This window comes from Schistocerca nitens, chromosome 6, assembly GCF_023898315.1.
Source record: "Schistocerca nitens isolate TAMUIC-IGC-003100 chromosome 6, iqSchNite1.1, whole genome shotgun sequence".
NCBI lineage: Eukaryota > Metazoa > Arthropoda > Insecta > Orthoptera > Acrididae > Schistocerca > Schistocerca nitens.
This window is the reverse complement of record NC_064619.1, coordinates 87,024,190-87,040,462: the sequence shown is the minus strand read 5'-3', so window position 1 is coordinate 87,040,462 and position 16,273 is coordinate 87,024,190. Positions and strand designations below refer to the sequence as shown.

The window sequence follows — 16,273 nt, the reverse complement described above, 5'->3', positions numbered from 1 at the left end:
CGTATTGATTTTTTTAGGACTAGTTTTTGATGCCTGATTGACTTGGCTTCCTCACGTTCTTTAGCTTAAGGGGCAGTGCTGGCAGCACCTCAATGCCCTCCACTACCTGAGCAACACCAACTGGGGTGCAGCTTGCTCTATGCTCCTGCAGCTCTACAGAGCCCTTGTTCAATCCTGCCTTCACTATGGGAGTCTGGTTTATGGTTGGGCGATGCCCTCAGCTTTGCATTTACTAGACGCAGTGCATCACTGTGGCATTAGACTAGCGACAGGAGCTTGAAGGACAAGTCGGGTGATGAGTATCCTGGCGGAGGCTGGAGTCCCCCCATTGCGGGTCAGGCGTGCGCAACTGCTCGCCAGTTACATTGCACATGTTTGTAGTTCTCCTGTGCATCCAAATCACCGTCTCCTTTTCCCACCCATGGCAGTTTATCTCCCACATAAGCGGCCCAGGTCAGGGCTTACAATTGCAGTTCACGTCCGATCCCTTCTATCTGAACTGGAGTCCTTGCCTTTATCACCTATACTCAAGGTCCATTCACATACACCTCCTTGGTGTACACCTAGGCTGTGGCTTCACCTGGACCTTTCACATCACCCAAAGGACTCAGTTCTACCCGCTTCTCTTTGATGTTACTTTGTCTAGATTCTTGACTGTACCGAGGCCATGAAGTGGTTTATATCGACGGCTTGATGGTCACATTGTCTTCGCGTATGTCCATGGAGGACATATTGAACACCATCCCTTGCCCAATGGCTGCAGTGTTTTCATTGCAGAGCTAGTGGCTATATCTCATGCTCTTTAGCACATCTGTTAATGTCCTGGGGAATCGTTTCTTGTGTGTACTGACTCCTTGCGCAGCCTACAAGCTATCGACCAGTGCTACCCTCATCATCCTTCGGTAGTGACCATCCAGGAGTCCATCCCTGCCCTTGAACGGTCCGGTCATTCAGTGGTGTTTGTGTGGACCCCAGGTCGCATTGGAATCCCAGGCAACAAACTTTCCAATAGGTTGGCTGAACAGGCTACACAGAAACCGCTTGTGGAGATGGGCATCCCTGAAGCTGTTCTGTGTTCTGTCTTACGCCGCAAGATTTTGCGGCATTGGGAGACGAAATGGCATAACCTCAGCATGCACAACAAACTGTGTGCCATTAAGGAGACTATGAATGTGTGGCTGTCCTCCATGCAGGCCTTTCGCAGGGGCCCTGTGGTTCTCTGCCGGCTCTGTATTGGCCACGCTTGGATGACCCATGGCTACCTCTGTGCTGTGAAGACCCGCCTGTGTCGATGCGGTACCCAGTTTACAGTGGCCCATATTCTGGTGCACTGTTCCACTTTGAATGCCCTGCGACGCAATCTTTGGTTATTGGGCTCGTTGCGGCTAATTTTATCTGGCTGCACATCATCAGTTGATTTAGTCTTAATTTTTATTCGTGAGGGTGGGTTTTATCATTTGATCTAAGTTTTAGCGCATGTCTTTTGTCCCTCTGTGTCCTCTACACTAGTGCTTTTAGGGTGGAGGTATTAATTGTTGCCGAGGGGCTGGCTTCTCCTTTTTATTCGCATGGTCAGCCAGCCATTGTAATGTTTCATCGATTTAATCTGCTCTAGGTTTTCTTCTTCCCTTTTGTCCATTTAAGTGTTTGTAGCCGTTCCGTCATTCTTTCTCTCAGTTTTGTGTTATCAGTCTTGCTTGTTTTATTCTCACACTTGTGGCATTGTTTTATTTAGAACAAGGGACCAATGACCTAGCAGTTTGGTCCCTTCCCCCCTCTTTTAAACAAACCAACCAAACAACCTACCTACCTTCTCCTCACTTAACCTCATCAGTTTTATTTATTTATTTTGTTAAGCATGCATTCATCAAATATTTGCTGTAGGATATAGCTCATGTTGTACAATAATAAAATTTTTTAAATACATGTTACGTAACAGTAACATTGATTCAGTGACATAAATAATTTAAGCACATAATACTGTACATTTGTATAATAGTACAGCCTGTTATATAGTACCATAGACAACAAAAGCAGTTTCAGATATACAATACAGAGAGGAAATAATTTAAATTAACAGATATTCATCTGCAGCGCAACAGCACCTGTCTTGTAAATGTTCTGCTTTGAATGTTTGTTTCTTTCATTTCCTTGATGTGATGGGAAAGTTTATAGTAAAGTTTTTTGCCAGTTTGCAGTGTTCCATTTTGTCTGAGAGTTGTGTATGCATGTTTGCTCTGGAAGCCTGACTTTTGCCTGGTGTCATGTGTGTGGACTGCTTGATCTGTAGATACTGAGTGGATTTTAGTTTCTGAAATTTTCTTTAGGTATGTAATTTTCTCAAGAATGTACAGGTGTGGTAATGGTAGTATCTGGAGTGATTTAAAAAGGGGTTCGCAGGAATTTTTTTGTGTGGTATTTTCAATGCCCTAATGATCCTCTTCTGTGCTATGAAACAGCTTTTGCTTATTGACAAATTTCCCCAAAAGATCATCCCATATTGCAGCAGTGATTGTTTGGGAATAATACGTATTTTTTTGTGTTTCTTTCATTGTATATGTAGCAAGTATTTCTATGCCATAGTATATTGTGCTAAGCTTCTTGCTGATGTATTAGATGTGTGTGTCCTACTTCATGTTGTCCTGTATCTATAATCTTAGAAATGTTGTTGGGTTTGCAGTTTCTAATTTTTTTATTAAGAAGACTTATGGTGGGGTTAATGAATGTTTCTTGTGCTTGGTATGAAGGTGCATTATAACAGTTTTCTCGTTTTTAGTAATAAGATTTTGTGATACACATTTTTTAATATGTATGGTACAATTTTGTACTTCATATTGTAGTTCTGCAGCATTTTTGGCTTTTATCAATAGTCATGTCATCTGCAGATTTTATGTTTGGTAATCACTCAATGATTCTGGGTCATTGAAAAATATTACGAACAACACTGGGTGCTAGATAGAACCTTGGGGCACACCATACTTAATTTTTTAGATTGGTAGGTGTACATAATGTTTTCTTCCTAATGCAAGACTTCAACTATCTGCTCTCTGATTTTCAGGTATGTCACCTACTCATTTGCCAGACCCCCACTTCCGCACTCACTCCAATTTTTGTCGTAAGTTGTGGTCTATCACATCAAAAATTTTGTGAAGTCCAGAAATAGTGCTGATACAGGTTATTTTTGATCTTTGCCGTCTAGGCTTCACTGACAAAGTAAAAAATGGCAGTTTCTGTTTTGAGTTTTCTGAAGCCATGTTGGGTACTGATACAAAAATTTTTATATGAATGAAATCAGTCTTCTGTAGACAACAGATATTGGCATGTAGTTCTTTTAAATTGTCTTGTCTACCTCCTTAAAAAGAGGTCTTACCTTGGACATTTTTAGTTTTTCTGGGAAAATACCACTAAACAATGAAGAGTTGCGAAGATAAGTTAGGCACTTAATCAATACTGTCATAAATTTTTTTAAATATGTGATCAGGGAAATTTTCTACCTGAAGCAAATTTTGGTTTTAATTCCTATATGATATTCAGAATTTCTTTTTCGTCTGTTGGACACAGATTGTTTTTTTTCTTCATGCAAGTTAAAATTCTGCTTATCTGTTTCCAAAAGGTGTTTTATGCTGTTTCTCCATACAGTTGTTTGCTATTTCTGTGAAATATACATTAAATACATCAACTACTCTGTGTCAGAAATTTTGTCTCCATTATAAAGCAGATTAACATCAGTTTCTCCTGAATTTTGCCAGTTTCTCTTGTAACAATAGCCCCCATTGCTTTTGTTTTACTTGTAGCTTTTTCCATGTAGTTGTCATTTGTTAGCTTTTTGTCCTTCTGATAACTTTATTTAGGATGTGTATCTTTTAAAATAAGCATCAAATTCTGGACATGTTTTGGTTTGCTTGGCTATGGTGTAGAGCAGGGCTTCACAACATACGTGCTCGCGGAGCAAGCTGTGAGCAGCAAGGCGCGAGCACGGAGCAGCGCGAGCACGCTACCCCCACTATCGGACCAGAGCGGAGAGTGGGGAGAGTCACGTGGGGTACACAACAGCTGCCGCCAGTCGATGTAAATCCGCGGCCACCTGCAGGGATATCACTCACGAATTATTACTGCGACAAATGAAACAAATAAAGGAGAATGTACACGTGCCTCATAATTTTATTAGCTTAGTGTATGTCTCTACCATCTGTAGACACTGAAACTAAAGAATTCCATGACAATCCTATATTTTCAACACTTTCTTCAACACTACTTAAAATATCACCTCCGGTTGTAGTGTTCTTCATGGCTACTACATCGAGGAGTTCCTCCCTCACCTGAAGATCTCTGTTAACACCTCTAATAAATATGGCAAGCTGCGCTGTTCCAGTGATATCAACACTTTCGTCTAGAGCTAGAGAATACGCCATAAAATCTTTACAGATATTTGCAAACTGGCTCTGGACGTCGTCTGCCATGTCCTGTATGCGACGCATAATGGTCATGTCAGATAATGGCACAATCCGAAACTGTTCAGCTTGAGATAGACACAAATGTTCCGCTGCAACTACAAAACCATCTTTTATTAAATCGCCATCAGTGAAGGGGCGCAGGGATTTTGCTAAAAATAAAGCAATTTTGTAACTCACTCTGAGAGCTGCCTCAGTTGATTTTTCTTCGTCGTCCAGATCTTCTTCGGATAGCTTCCTTTTAAGTTTAGTAACTTCCTGTGCACGATCTGGTCAATCACATTTTCCACGTCCGTAGTCTTTCGCGTGGTACGACATATAATGTCGCTGCAAATTAAATTTCGTAAAAGAATTCAGCGTTTTGTGACATACTAATCATTTTGCAACACCATCTTTTTCAGTAAACAGATACAATTCCTCCCAATGGCGGTTGAACTGCGAAAGCATGGTTGCGGTTACACAACGGCGACTTCACATGATTCTTAACCAGCGAAGTGACTGTTACGAGCTGATCGTAGTACTTTAAACGTTACACAGTCGGCGCGAATTCAATAGGCACGCTGCGGCCCTATTCAAACGTGCGCGCGCATTTCCCCTCCCTCCCCACTCCGCGACCTTGCAGCTGCTCGCGAGCAGGTGCCTGAGCAGACGCGAGTACTCGTGCTCAAAACTGGCCAGTTGTTAAGCCCTGGTATAGAGAAACATTTTCCTTTAGTGAAACTTTTATGCTTGCAGTTATCCAACTAATTTTTGTAATTTTTTTTCTGGCTGGGAGGCACAGTTAAAAATAATGCTGGAAGGTGCTTGGGAACTTAACAAATTTTTCGTTTGTGTTACTACAGCTGTATACTTTCTCCCATGTCTCTTTAGTTAAGCAGTTAATAAATGTATTTCTTTTGTTCACTGAAATTTCTGACAGTGGTTACTAATGTTCTCTTAGTATGTACAGGATGATCCATTTTCAGTGATATCTGTGCAGTATGATCCCCAAAAACTGTGGTGAAACATTCTGCATTACATTTTGTAAGAATCAGTACAAAATTGGGTTGTTGTTGTGGCTGATGTGTTTGTTACACTTGTTGCTGTTTCTATAGTAGGTTTGAAGTTAAATGTTAAGAGGAGTTTCAGTAAGTCAGCTTACTGTTTTGATTTCACAGAAAGTCAATATTAAAGTCACCACAAATAATCAGACCTCCGTTCATCTTTGATAGCACATGGAGGAGGTATTCTAAATTTTATAGCAATGTGTTCATGTCGCTATCGGGAGTCTGTACAAACAAATTATGGTCATCTTTTCATTTAACACTTAAACACCTGATATATCCAGATCTTCTCTTTTTTTTTTTTTGGGAATAGCTTCCAGAAACTGAATGGGCACAAATTTGATATCGCTTCTAACATAGATATAACTGCCACCATAACCTTCTGTGTTCCTGCAGAAATGACTGCCTAGTGTGAAGTCTGGAAGATATACCATTTTCAGTGTTTCCTGTAGCCAGTGTTCACTTTATACACAGGACTGAAATGACTTTAAGTTCATTTTCTAGCAGTATTTGAATTTCATCAATTTTATTTGTTAGCAAGTGCACATTTTGGTGAAATATGCAGGGGCAGCACTTAGTCCTGAGATCTGGGGCTTAACTTGCTTTTGCTGTTTCATTTTGAGTCTTGACAGGGTGTGGTGCTGAGTCTGGATCCTCCTCCTGGTGTGCAAGTTGTTGTGGATTGGCAAGACAGCCAACCCACTATAAGGAAGCCGAAAGGCACGCGTTTAAACTCACGCAGGCTGGCCTGAGGTCTGGAACAGGACAAGGAATTGAGACTAGCAAAAAACGTACATATCTTCTGGAATACTTAACTTTAATCCATAATTGGTGAACATCGCTGTTGACGGTACATGTTTTACAGCATCAATAGTAACTGGTAATGGCGCCTTGCTAGGTCGTAGCAAATGACGTAGCTGAAAGCTATGCTAACTATCGTCTCGGCAAATGAGAGCGTAATTTGTCAGTGAACCATTGCTAGCAAAGTCGGCTGTACAACTGGGGCGAGTGCTAGGAAGTCTCTCTAGACCTGCCGTGTGGCGGCGCTCGGTCTGCAATCACTGATAGTGGCGACACGCGGGTCCGACGTATACTAAACGGACCGCGGCCGATTTGAAGGCTACCACCTAGCAAGTGTGGTGTCTGGCGGTGACACCACACAAGTAGTCCTCATATTTCACACAGGCTGTCTTTGATCTTCGACTGGGTTGCCAAGCCATGGGAGAGTCTTCTGTACAGATGATGGTCTCTCATTTTTCTTTTCTGGGAGTGTTTCTCCTTCCTTGAGTTTGATATTTGTAGATGAGTATTTTTCCATAAAAACACATATTTTGTTTAGGAGTTTTCCCTGTCTATCTCTAGTTGTTGATGTTGGATATTTTTGTTTCTCCTTGAGTAGCTAATTCTAGTGTTAGACTGGTTTCATATCTTGTTTGGGTTTTGATGCAGCTTTCCTTTGATTTATTACACACGGTTGTTGAAGTTTGTTCTTCTGCGACTGGTTTTATCTGTGGTTGACTTTAGTTAGACTTTGTTTCCAACCGTATATGTCTAAACAGCTTTTCGTTTCCCTTTGTCACTATGTGAAAATGATACTCACTTCGTCTTGGGAACCTGTTTACATCTACAGTGATGACATGGGCTTGCTTCAGTCATATTTACCAAACAGTTGTTCATTTTATATATCCATATCAGCCTTAAAGGCTCTAATCTTCCCTTCCTGTTCAGCAATTTTCGTATCCCTTGAACATACTTTGCAATACCATGGAAGAGAGCCAGTTACTCCCCCAGTTTCTGTGCCATTAGATTTTCCTCCAGTGTAATAATTTGTCGCAATAGATTCATTTATACTTCATCTTTTGAGTAATTGTTTTTTAGGTAGCGTTAGGATGTATATGTTATAAACATGAAGTTACCACTTTTGTAACTGATGTAGTGGTGCAGCAATTGTTACTTTACTTCAAGCATCAAGGAATAAATTTTTCATCCTGTGACAGATATTACACAGCTTAGCAAAACTGGGAGCGAATAAAGATTTTTTTTTTTTTTACGCAGGTATCGACATTACGTACAGTAAACCACTTGGTCGATTAGATACGGAGTAATCATCAAATAGTACAGAGAGGTTTTCATGAGATCCTTGTACTGCCACCCTCCATCCCCCCTGCAGTCATCCCTGTGATTGCTATATTCAACACATTATTTTGGTACTTAAACATTTGTTCACTCTTAAGTCTAGGCAGTTTTCTTTCCCCAGTTTAGACATATCAGAGGCTAATATTTTCCCTACAATATTCTCAGTTTAGTAAGTATTCGACATGGAAGTGGGGGGGGGGGGGGGGAGCCTCTCGTTGAAATCTGGGCTTGCTCCTACATAAATATCTCACAAACACATTCAGCTTATAAACAATAAATTCTCTCTGCTCCTATTTTGTACAACATTTTAGGCAGAACAAGTGCTAGCTGTTTTTCGACAGACAGGACGATCATTAATTGGCAAAGTGTAATTGTTGGAACAACTTCTTTAACTAAAATAAAGAAAACATCGCCAGTGATTTGCACACAGTGCCATCACTGGTCTCCACATAGGACGGGTAGTTTCACATTCCTTTACAATCCAAATCAGACAAAAATAGTAATAATTGAACAACCTCAGTATGATCAACTGGTAAATTATTGTGGAGTAATACCAACATTGCAGCACAATGTGCCATTGATGGATGTAGAGCTGTTAAAACATGAAATCCCAGTAAAGGCTAAATACTAATCCTTACATATAGATCTACAGCTTTATCCTGCAAATCACTGAAGTGCATAGCAGGGGGTACATTCCATTGCATCAGTTACTAAGGATTTTTCCTGTTCCACTCATATATGGAGTAGAGGAAAAAGACTATGTAAATGCCTTTGTGTTACTGTAATTAGTGATCTTTATGTGATTGTTAGAGTGCACACACCAAATAGCTGCTTACATTAAGTAATCTTTATTTATGACAGACTGGACAGACGCTGTACGGAACAAGCTCATACAAAACATCTTCCGCTGTTACCAACGTGTTAAAAATATTACAATTAATGACCAGTTATCTCAAAGTGAAGCAAGGTGCAGGTTTACACAATTTATACCAAACAGATCTGACAAATACGAACTTGTCTTGAATAGCTGCAGACATGACAAAGAGTAAATTTCAATACCTTCGCATACCTTGGTAAGAAGTTAGCCCATCCAGACAACCAAATGTGACAAGACAACTTCACATTGCTTCAGTCTGACAAGAGACCTCTACAGAAGAAAATGACCACAGTAGGAACAATGAGCAAGACTTAGGAGAAACACCTAATTGCATGAAGAACAAAAATTCTAACCTATATCCCATAATTGTCTTGAAACTAACAGCTAAGCCTCGGTTTCCTTGTATAAATACCAGACGCATTCTGATCATTACCAGCACTTAACCATGTACCTACATATTTATTTTGATGTTAATACTACATCAGAATATTTTATGGTATGTCTAGCTGGTATACATGCAAATATTTTATCTTTCTTATGTAGCACCAGGACTTTTATAGATTGTCAGCAAACTAGGTTAGTTGGTTACACCTTCCTGTTTTTGTAATAGATTTGAAGAGGGCAGTTGCCAAAACCAGTCAAAGTGAAATATAAAAATTTGTGATCAAGATGGACCTGTAAAATAAAATTACCTTTTGTAATTATGCATAATATGGTGTAGATGTGATCAAATGATTTTTAAATATTCTACTAAAGTTGCTTACAGGAGATGAACAATTAATGTATTTCACAACATCTTAGACATGGCAGCAATGAATGTGTGGATCATCTACAACCAAAGAAACAAAAATTACTTGAAAAAGGTGTTAATTCTTCAGTTGGTAAACACTCGTGAATGGGGAATCATGTAAGGTGGGTTAGGAGCAAGAAAGACTATTGAACACAGTGGCTGTAGCATTGGACAGATAAGAGGTGAAAGACTTGTCAGATTAGAATACACAGAGGAAATAAGACCAATGACATCTGTGAGAAATGTAAAAGAACGAGCTGCAGAAAACATGAAAAAAGTACCATTAATCTGCCCAGAATGTTTCCAATATTTATAAACAAACAAGTGAAACTCCACATGGGACCTGCATTTTACTGTGTACTCCAAACCACAGTGCAACTTGACTTTTTTTATTTCAACACATCATTGTTGGAAGTCCCTCAGGATTGAACTCTTTATCTTTGGATTTGTAGTCTGATACTTACTTGCTGGCTCTCCTCTGATACAGTTTTCCTTATTTTACATTCTCTTTCTTTATTCCTCAGCCAACTTCCCAACAGCTCCCATGTGTCTTTTATATTATGGTACTCACAAAGCTTCTAGTGATCAGTTAATTGGCTTTAGACTTGCGCCCATCAGGGGCTCAGCATTCATTCGCTGAGTACGGGCTTGGCGACCTCGGGGTTCCTGAGCTGGAGACTGGTAAGTGACCACCTTGCAGTGGAGCAACAGTTATGTTGTGTGTTTCAGAGAATGGGGGTCTTGGCCTCACCACCTGCAATGTGAAGGAGGTACACACCTTTATAAAAAGAACCTCAACCTCAAGGTGTGCTATGTGCTGAGGAGGTGAATGATGTCGAGGTAAAACAGTCTTAAGGGGGCAAACTCTGGGTCACCTGCTGCCCCCCCCCCTCCCCAGTTGTATAAGGCTTGCTCAGGCATGCAGGCCTCTGCCTGTCTCGTGGGGCCCCTGTGGGGCTGGCCACTTGCAACTGATGTCATTCGGAAGCCGTCAGAAGTAGGCTTACCACCTAAGCCACATACCACTCCACAACATCAGAAGCAAACTAAGCCATCCCCACAGCTCAGGCAACTGCCTCCTCCTGTCAGTAAAGAAAACATCCTTTGAGAAGTAGTTCTAAGTCCAAGGAAGTTGTAGGTAAACCTTTGGCTTGACTAGCTCTCTCACTTTCTGATGGAGACTATGCTCTTCAGGATATGGATTGCCAGAGAAACTAGAGTGTACGGAACTGGCTAACATTCCCCCGACCTCTCTGGTAAATCACCACCTCAGAGGAATAAAGAAAAGAACCACTATTGCTAACCAATAGCTTCCAGAGGAACTTCTGTGTTGCAGTGGAATTTGAATGGATATTGCTCAAATTTGGAAGAACTACAGCTGCTGGTCCAGGAGAAACCTTTCTGCATCTGCTTACAAGAAACACTTCTTACAGCCACAGACACACCTGCATTATGGGGCTACCACATATACAGGAAGGACGATACTACTGGAGACTGGGCTAAAGGTGGAGTGGCTATATTCCTTCATGAAATGCCTCTCCTCTCCTATCCCTCTTACCATGACCATGCAAGCAATTGCTGTGAAAGTTCTCTCACCCTGTACTATCATAGTGTGTTCTTTGTACCTGGCCCCCAATGACTCTTTGGATGCAGACACACTGGCAGACCTCTTCCAAGCACTCCCATGCCCATTCCTCCTTGGGGGGGACTTAAAGGCCCACAATGTGCTGTGTGGCTCAGCTACTACTTGCTCCATGGGTCGGATGATCGAGCGACTTGTCCATTCTGAGAATATCTGCCTTCTGAATGTGGGTCAGATGACTCACTTTTCCACAGCTACAGGGTCTTTTTCAGCTATTGACCTTTGTTTTTGTTTCCCAGCTATTGCAGACTCAGTTCAGTGGGAAATGGCTCCAGATTTACATTCTAGTGACCACTTCACAGTGTGGATCCATCTGCAGACTAGGACTGTGGCCAACAAGAGACCACGCAGGTGGATGATAAAAGGGAAAATTGGTTACAGTACAATCAACAGGCTATTTTTGAACGAAAGGATTGTGCACAGGAGGCGGTGTCCCATATCACTCATGAGATCCATAGGGCTGCCACTGAGTCCATCCCCAGGCCTGTACCTTGGTGGAATGATGACTGTTGATTGATCATCAGGGCCCTGATCCAATCCTTTCTCGAGAACTGGCATTTTCCTTATCCCATTGGCGATGCCATGTCTGATTGCTATGTTCGGGAGAATTGTGTGCCCTAGGGCAGTGTCCTCAGTGTCACATTGTTTGCCATCGCTATCAATGGCATTTCCTCTGCCGTCAGGAGCCCTGTCAAATGATCTTTGTTTGTGGATGACTTTGCAATCTTCTACTCTGATCTTACGAGGATGACGCAGCTACAGCTGACCATTAGGAGGCTGGAAACCTGGGCCCAGACAACTGGTTTTCAGTTCTCACCTGAGAAGACTGTGTGTCAATTTTAATAGTGCTCGTTGGAGTTTTAACCAACTATAGCTTACAGTGGGGGACCGTATTTTACGTTTTCAAGACACTGTGTGCTTTTTAGGTTGTTTATTTGACTTGGTATTAACATGGCTCCCACACCTGAAAGACTTACAAACAAAGAGCTTCCAGTTGTTCAACATTTTGAAACGACTTGGCAGATAAACTTGGGGAGCTGACAGGTCCCGCCTCCTGCAGTTTTATAGGGAACTTGTTCGATCACACTTAGACTATGGCAGGATGGTCTACGGATCGGCCCGTCCGTACTACCTCCGCATGTTAGATTCTGTCCACCATGAGCACATTCGGATATCGACTGGGGCCTTTTGGACCAGCCCAGTTCAATCTGTGTGCAGAGGCTGGTGAACCACCACTCTGGATTCAGCAACATATCCTTTTGGCCCGACAGGCACTGAAAATTTGCCACCTCAGTCATTGGCATGTAGTTCAGTGATCCAACGCATCTTCCAACGACTGATCAGGAATTGACCTCAAGCGACCCAACCATTTGGTATACGTGCTACAGACTGTCTTAAGGATCTGGATCTCTCAGGCATGAAAATACATACCCACGGATGGAACGCACTGCCGCCTTAGTGTCTTCAGAGGCTCAAAGTGATTTTAAGCTTGACACAATACATGAAAAGTTGTAATCCAGATTTGGATTTTACAGCTTTTGTTTTTGTCCATTTTAAGTATGTACCATAGCTTTATTGTTATTTATACAGATGGATCCTAGCAGAGGAAGACTCTCAGTTGTTCTGTTGTTTTCCCTGATAGGGTTTTTAAAGTGTGTCTTCCCAAACAATTTACAAATTGTGATGCAGAGTTAAATGGCATTCTGATGGCACTGGAGAGGGTTCAGACATTACCGTAGGAGTTTTCTTGTCTGTTCTGACACACTTATTGCACTGCAAGCACTTCACCAAATGTATCTCATAGACCCGCTGATTCAGCGCATCCATGACTCCTTACAGCAGCTCCAACGCTGTGGCAAGGTGGTGATCTTTTGCTGGGTACCTGCCACATTGGGATACAGGGTCACGACATGGCTGACAAAGCTGCCAAGGAAGCATGTTGGGATGGTGCTGCCAGTCAATGCCCCATCCTGTTGCACGCCATTATCTCATTATCTGACAGATGCATCATGCGCCAATGGTTGCAGGTGACAGACAACAAGCTGCGGTCGCTCAAATTGACCACAAAGGCTTGCACACTTCATGTCAGCCTCGTCACTGGAAGGAGGTTTTGCTTACCAAAGTGCGCATTGGGCATAGCCCGTTCACACATAGCTTCCTCCTCTGGTGGGAGGATCCACCATTCTGTGAAGTTTGTGGCGTACCGCTTTCAGTTCAGCATATTGTGGCTACATGTGTTCTGTATGCTGATATTAGGGCAGCCCTCGGTCTTGCTGGAGATCTGTCCACCATCCTCGCAGACACTGATACCAGTGTTAAGAGTGGTGAAATTTTGTGTGAACTGTCAGGCCTCATCACTAAACTGGTGGGGAAGGATGGCAGACTTTAATACATTATAAACTCCTCCGCATGTGGGGACAGCCTTCATCCCCACCAATGAGATTTGCATGTTGTCTTTTAGTCAGGGCGCTGATGACCGTGATGTTGAGCATCCCCTCAACCCAAATTATCATCAGCTCTTACATATAGTGATGGTTTTATTAGAGCAGTATTGGGCCTCATTTTATATTTTGCACAATTTGTTAGGACCACTTTGAAAGTTTAGTGGTGGCAGCTTGATAAGATATAACTCTTCAAATTTACTTTAGTATTTACAAAGTGGTAAGGTGAGGCTCATGCTGGGTGTACAAAACATGTTCAGCCAATCTCGTGAGATCTGTAGCCAGAGCAACAACCCACAGTTGTCATACTGTGGAAACTCCCACCACCACCACCACCACCACCATGAAAATACTTGCTGCATGCTGCGCTGTTCTTCTGTTTCAGGCAGCCAGTTAAAAAGTTACATAGACATCATTCTCTTGGCCAGGGGATTGCTGTATGTCATTTGAGAAAAACTGTTTGCATGTTAGTTGCCTACTTCAACAAAGAAAAAATAGTAGCCCACTTCTGTCAATTCACCCATAGGTTTGTGATAGGAATAACAATATTTTTACCAAATGTTTTTGCTTTTCTTGCTGCTTCTGCTTTGTAAGGGTGAGCTAAATTGTCATGTATTTGGCTCCTGAAACACAGGCTAAATGCAATTAAGCTCAGATTATTGCCTAAAGTTCACAAGTTTTAAAACTAACAGTTGGATGAAGAACAATTACAGAAACTAACAAGCTACAGGCAAGTCACAGGTTGCATCAACATTTCTTCGAACAGTGTACTCGTCACTGTACCGTAATGTGCAGAACTGCACAACAGCTGCTCTAATCAGTGTATGTGAATGGGTTAACATGTTGATTGCAAGAGCTACTGCAGGTTTGAATGAAAACAGACTGCTGTGAAGATTGGCAAGCAAATACGTGGGAAAGAAGAGGAAGCTGGCAAATCAGGGGAAATGTGTGGATAAGCAGACTAAGACAATACATTAATTTGCTGAGGAAGTGATAATACCCCCATGCTTAAGATTGCCGTAAAGGAATGTCTGACACTCTGCAGATTACTACACATAAGGGAGTGGGACACTACTTACAGTTCTGCATAACCTTGGGTTTTCACAGTAGATGTATCTATGGCCTTAAGCTGCTGATGGGGGACCAGCGGGATAGCTATTCTAATTCATAAGGCAAAACTGTGGGGTAAATGTTAGAGTGGTTCGACTTGTGACACAGGTGACTGTCTAGTAAGGAAGGCAGACATACTCTTCTGAATGAACTCATAAGGTTTCCTCCTAAACTTTTTAAAGCAAAAAATTCAGGAGAGTATCACAAAGTGGAGTGGTTCTTAGACTCTAATACTAATATATGAATGAATGTTGGCAGTTGTTCCTGATACTCCTCTGAATCAGCCTGTAGTTAACAAGATACCTGCTGTGGCAAAGTGAAAGGAGGAGATGACTGGCTGCCTTCAAAGTAAGTGATAATCTTAAAAAGGTGGATCTCGTGGAGTTAATAACTTTTCCAGGTGCGAAATAGGTGATTTGGTGTACAGAAATTTGGCTGCCATTTAACACTGCCATTTCAACCCTTTATAATAGATATGGGCCCAGACTGAAGGTTGTGTAGCTGAGAATAAAAATTAAAAGAAAAATTAATCTGCAATTGAAACACTCAACATTGAAGCTGTTAAGAAAGTTACCGCTGAAGCCCAAAAGAGTCACGTCTTATGCAGTGCATTGTGGGGAAAAAAGTGGCAGAGCCGAGCTGTTTTGAAAAATTCAGTAGGGGAAATGATCACGTCATTAAACAATGGCTGCAACAGTGTTTGCAGCACCTGTGATAGCAATGAGAATAATTTCAGTACCATTTTTCCACTATTGCCACAAAAAGTCAGCTGACAGACTCAGCTGAGTGAATGTGGTTTAAGAACTTGCACAGAGCAATTATATTTCTGTAAGTTGATTGTTAGTAAAAAACTGTTATCAGAAACTAAATATTACAGGCATGGTACTCACTGTGTTTGTACATACGTACATACATATTCTTACCTTTAATGCTAATATTGTAAAGGTGTTAACTTTGTGTTTTGTTTTCCAAAATCCTTCTTATGTGTTTTTAAAACAAGCACTACAAGCAGTTTCCAGTCACTTATCAGTCAGTCCACACTATACAATCAGTTGATTTGCTCAGTTTGTGTTTTATGAATAACATCTCATTTATTTAAGGTAGGCATCAATCCTTGTGGACTGCAGACTTGTTTTATGATGACAATACACTGTGACCGTTACTAATAGATGTGCATGAATTTGAAAATTAACTTGGGCGGCATTGTGTTGAATTACTTAAAAATGGCTTACAGCGCCTCAAAATTGTCGATGGGACACTGAAAGCACATTACCAGTGAGGCATAATGTAAGGTTTGTAGTCTTGCAAATGGAGTACCCCAGACGTGATATCAGTGACACTGACACCCTTTTCACTATTCCAACCAATGGCATCTTGTCCATTGTAAGGTCCCATGCTCCTATAGTCACAGATTGCAGAGAATTTACGTTCTACGCTATACTACTACGTAAAAGGGTGCTGCTGAACACTACCTCTACAGAACCGTTTGGATGGCACAAAACCCTGCTGATAAGCGTACTTCCAGTTTTTCCCTTCATAAAGTCTTCTCTCTCATATTTACAGGCTCAAGGCTGTTAAGCCCTAATCTAATGTCTACTTAAGTAGGAAATAAATTGTTTGAACTGCAGCAGTTACTGAGCCTCTCGTTTGATACTGTTACTGGTGCTTATGTCATCTGAGGCATACAGTATGTTCCAGTTTAATGATCTGTTCCCTTAAAGACGTATCTTGGAATTTGATAGCGAAGTCTTTTAGCACTCTCTCCAGTCCTGGGCTAGCACGT

The 16,273-nt window shown here is 41.5% G+C and overlaps 1 protein-coding gene across 3 annotated transcripts in view; it reads left to right on the top strand.

The window, feature by feature from the left end:
• Positions 1-16,273, top strand: part of LOC126262746 (chromosome partition protein Smc-like) — a 52,127-nt gene that overhangs the window by 5,800 nt on the left and 30,054 nt on the right. The window lies entirely within an intron of this gene.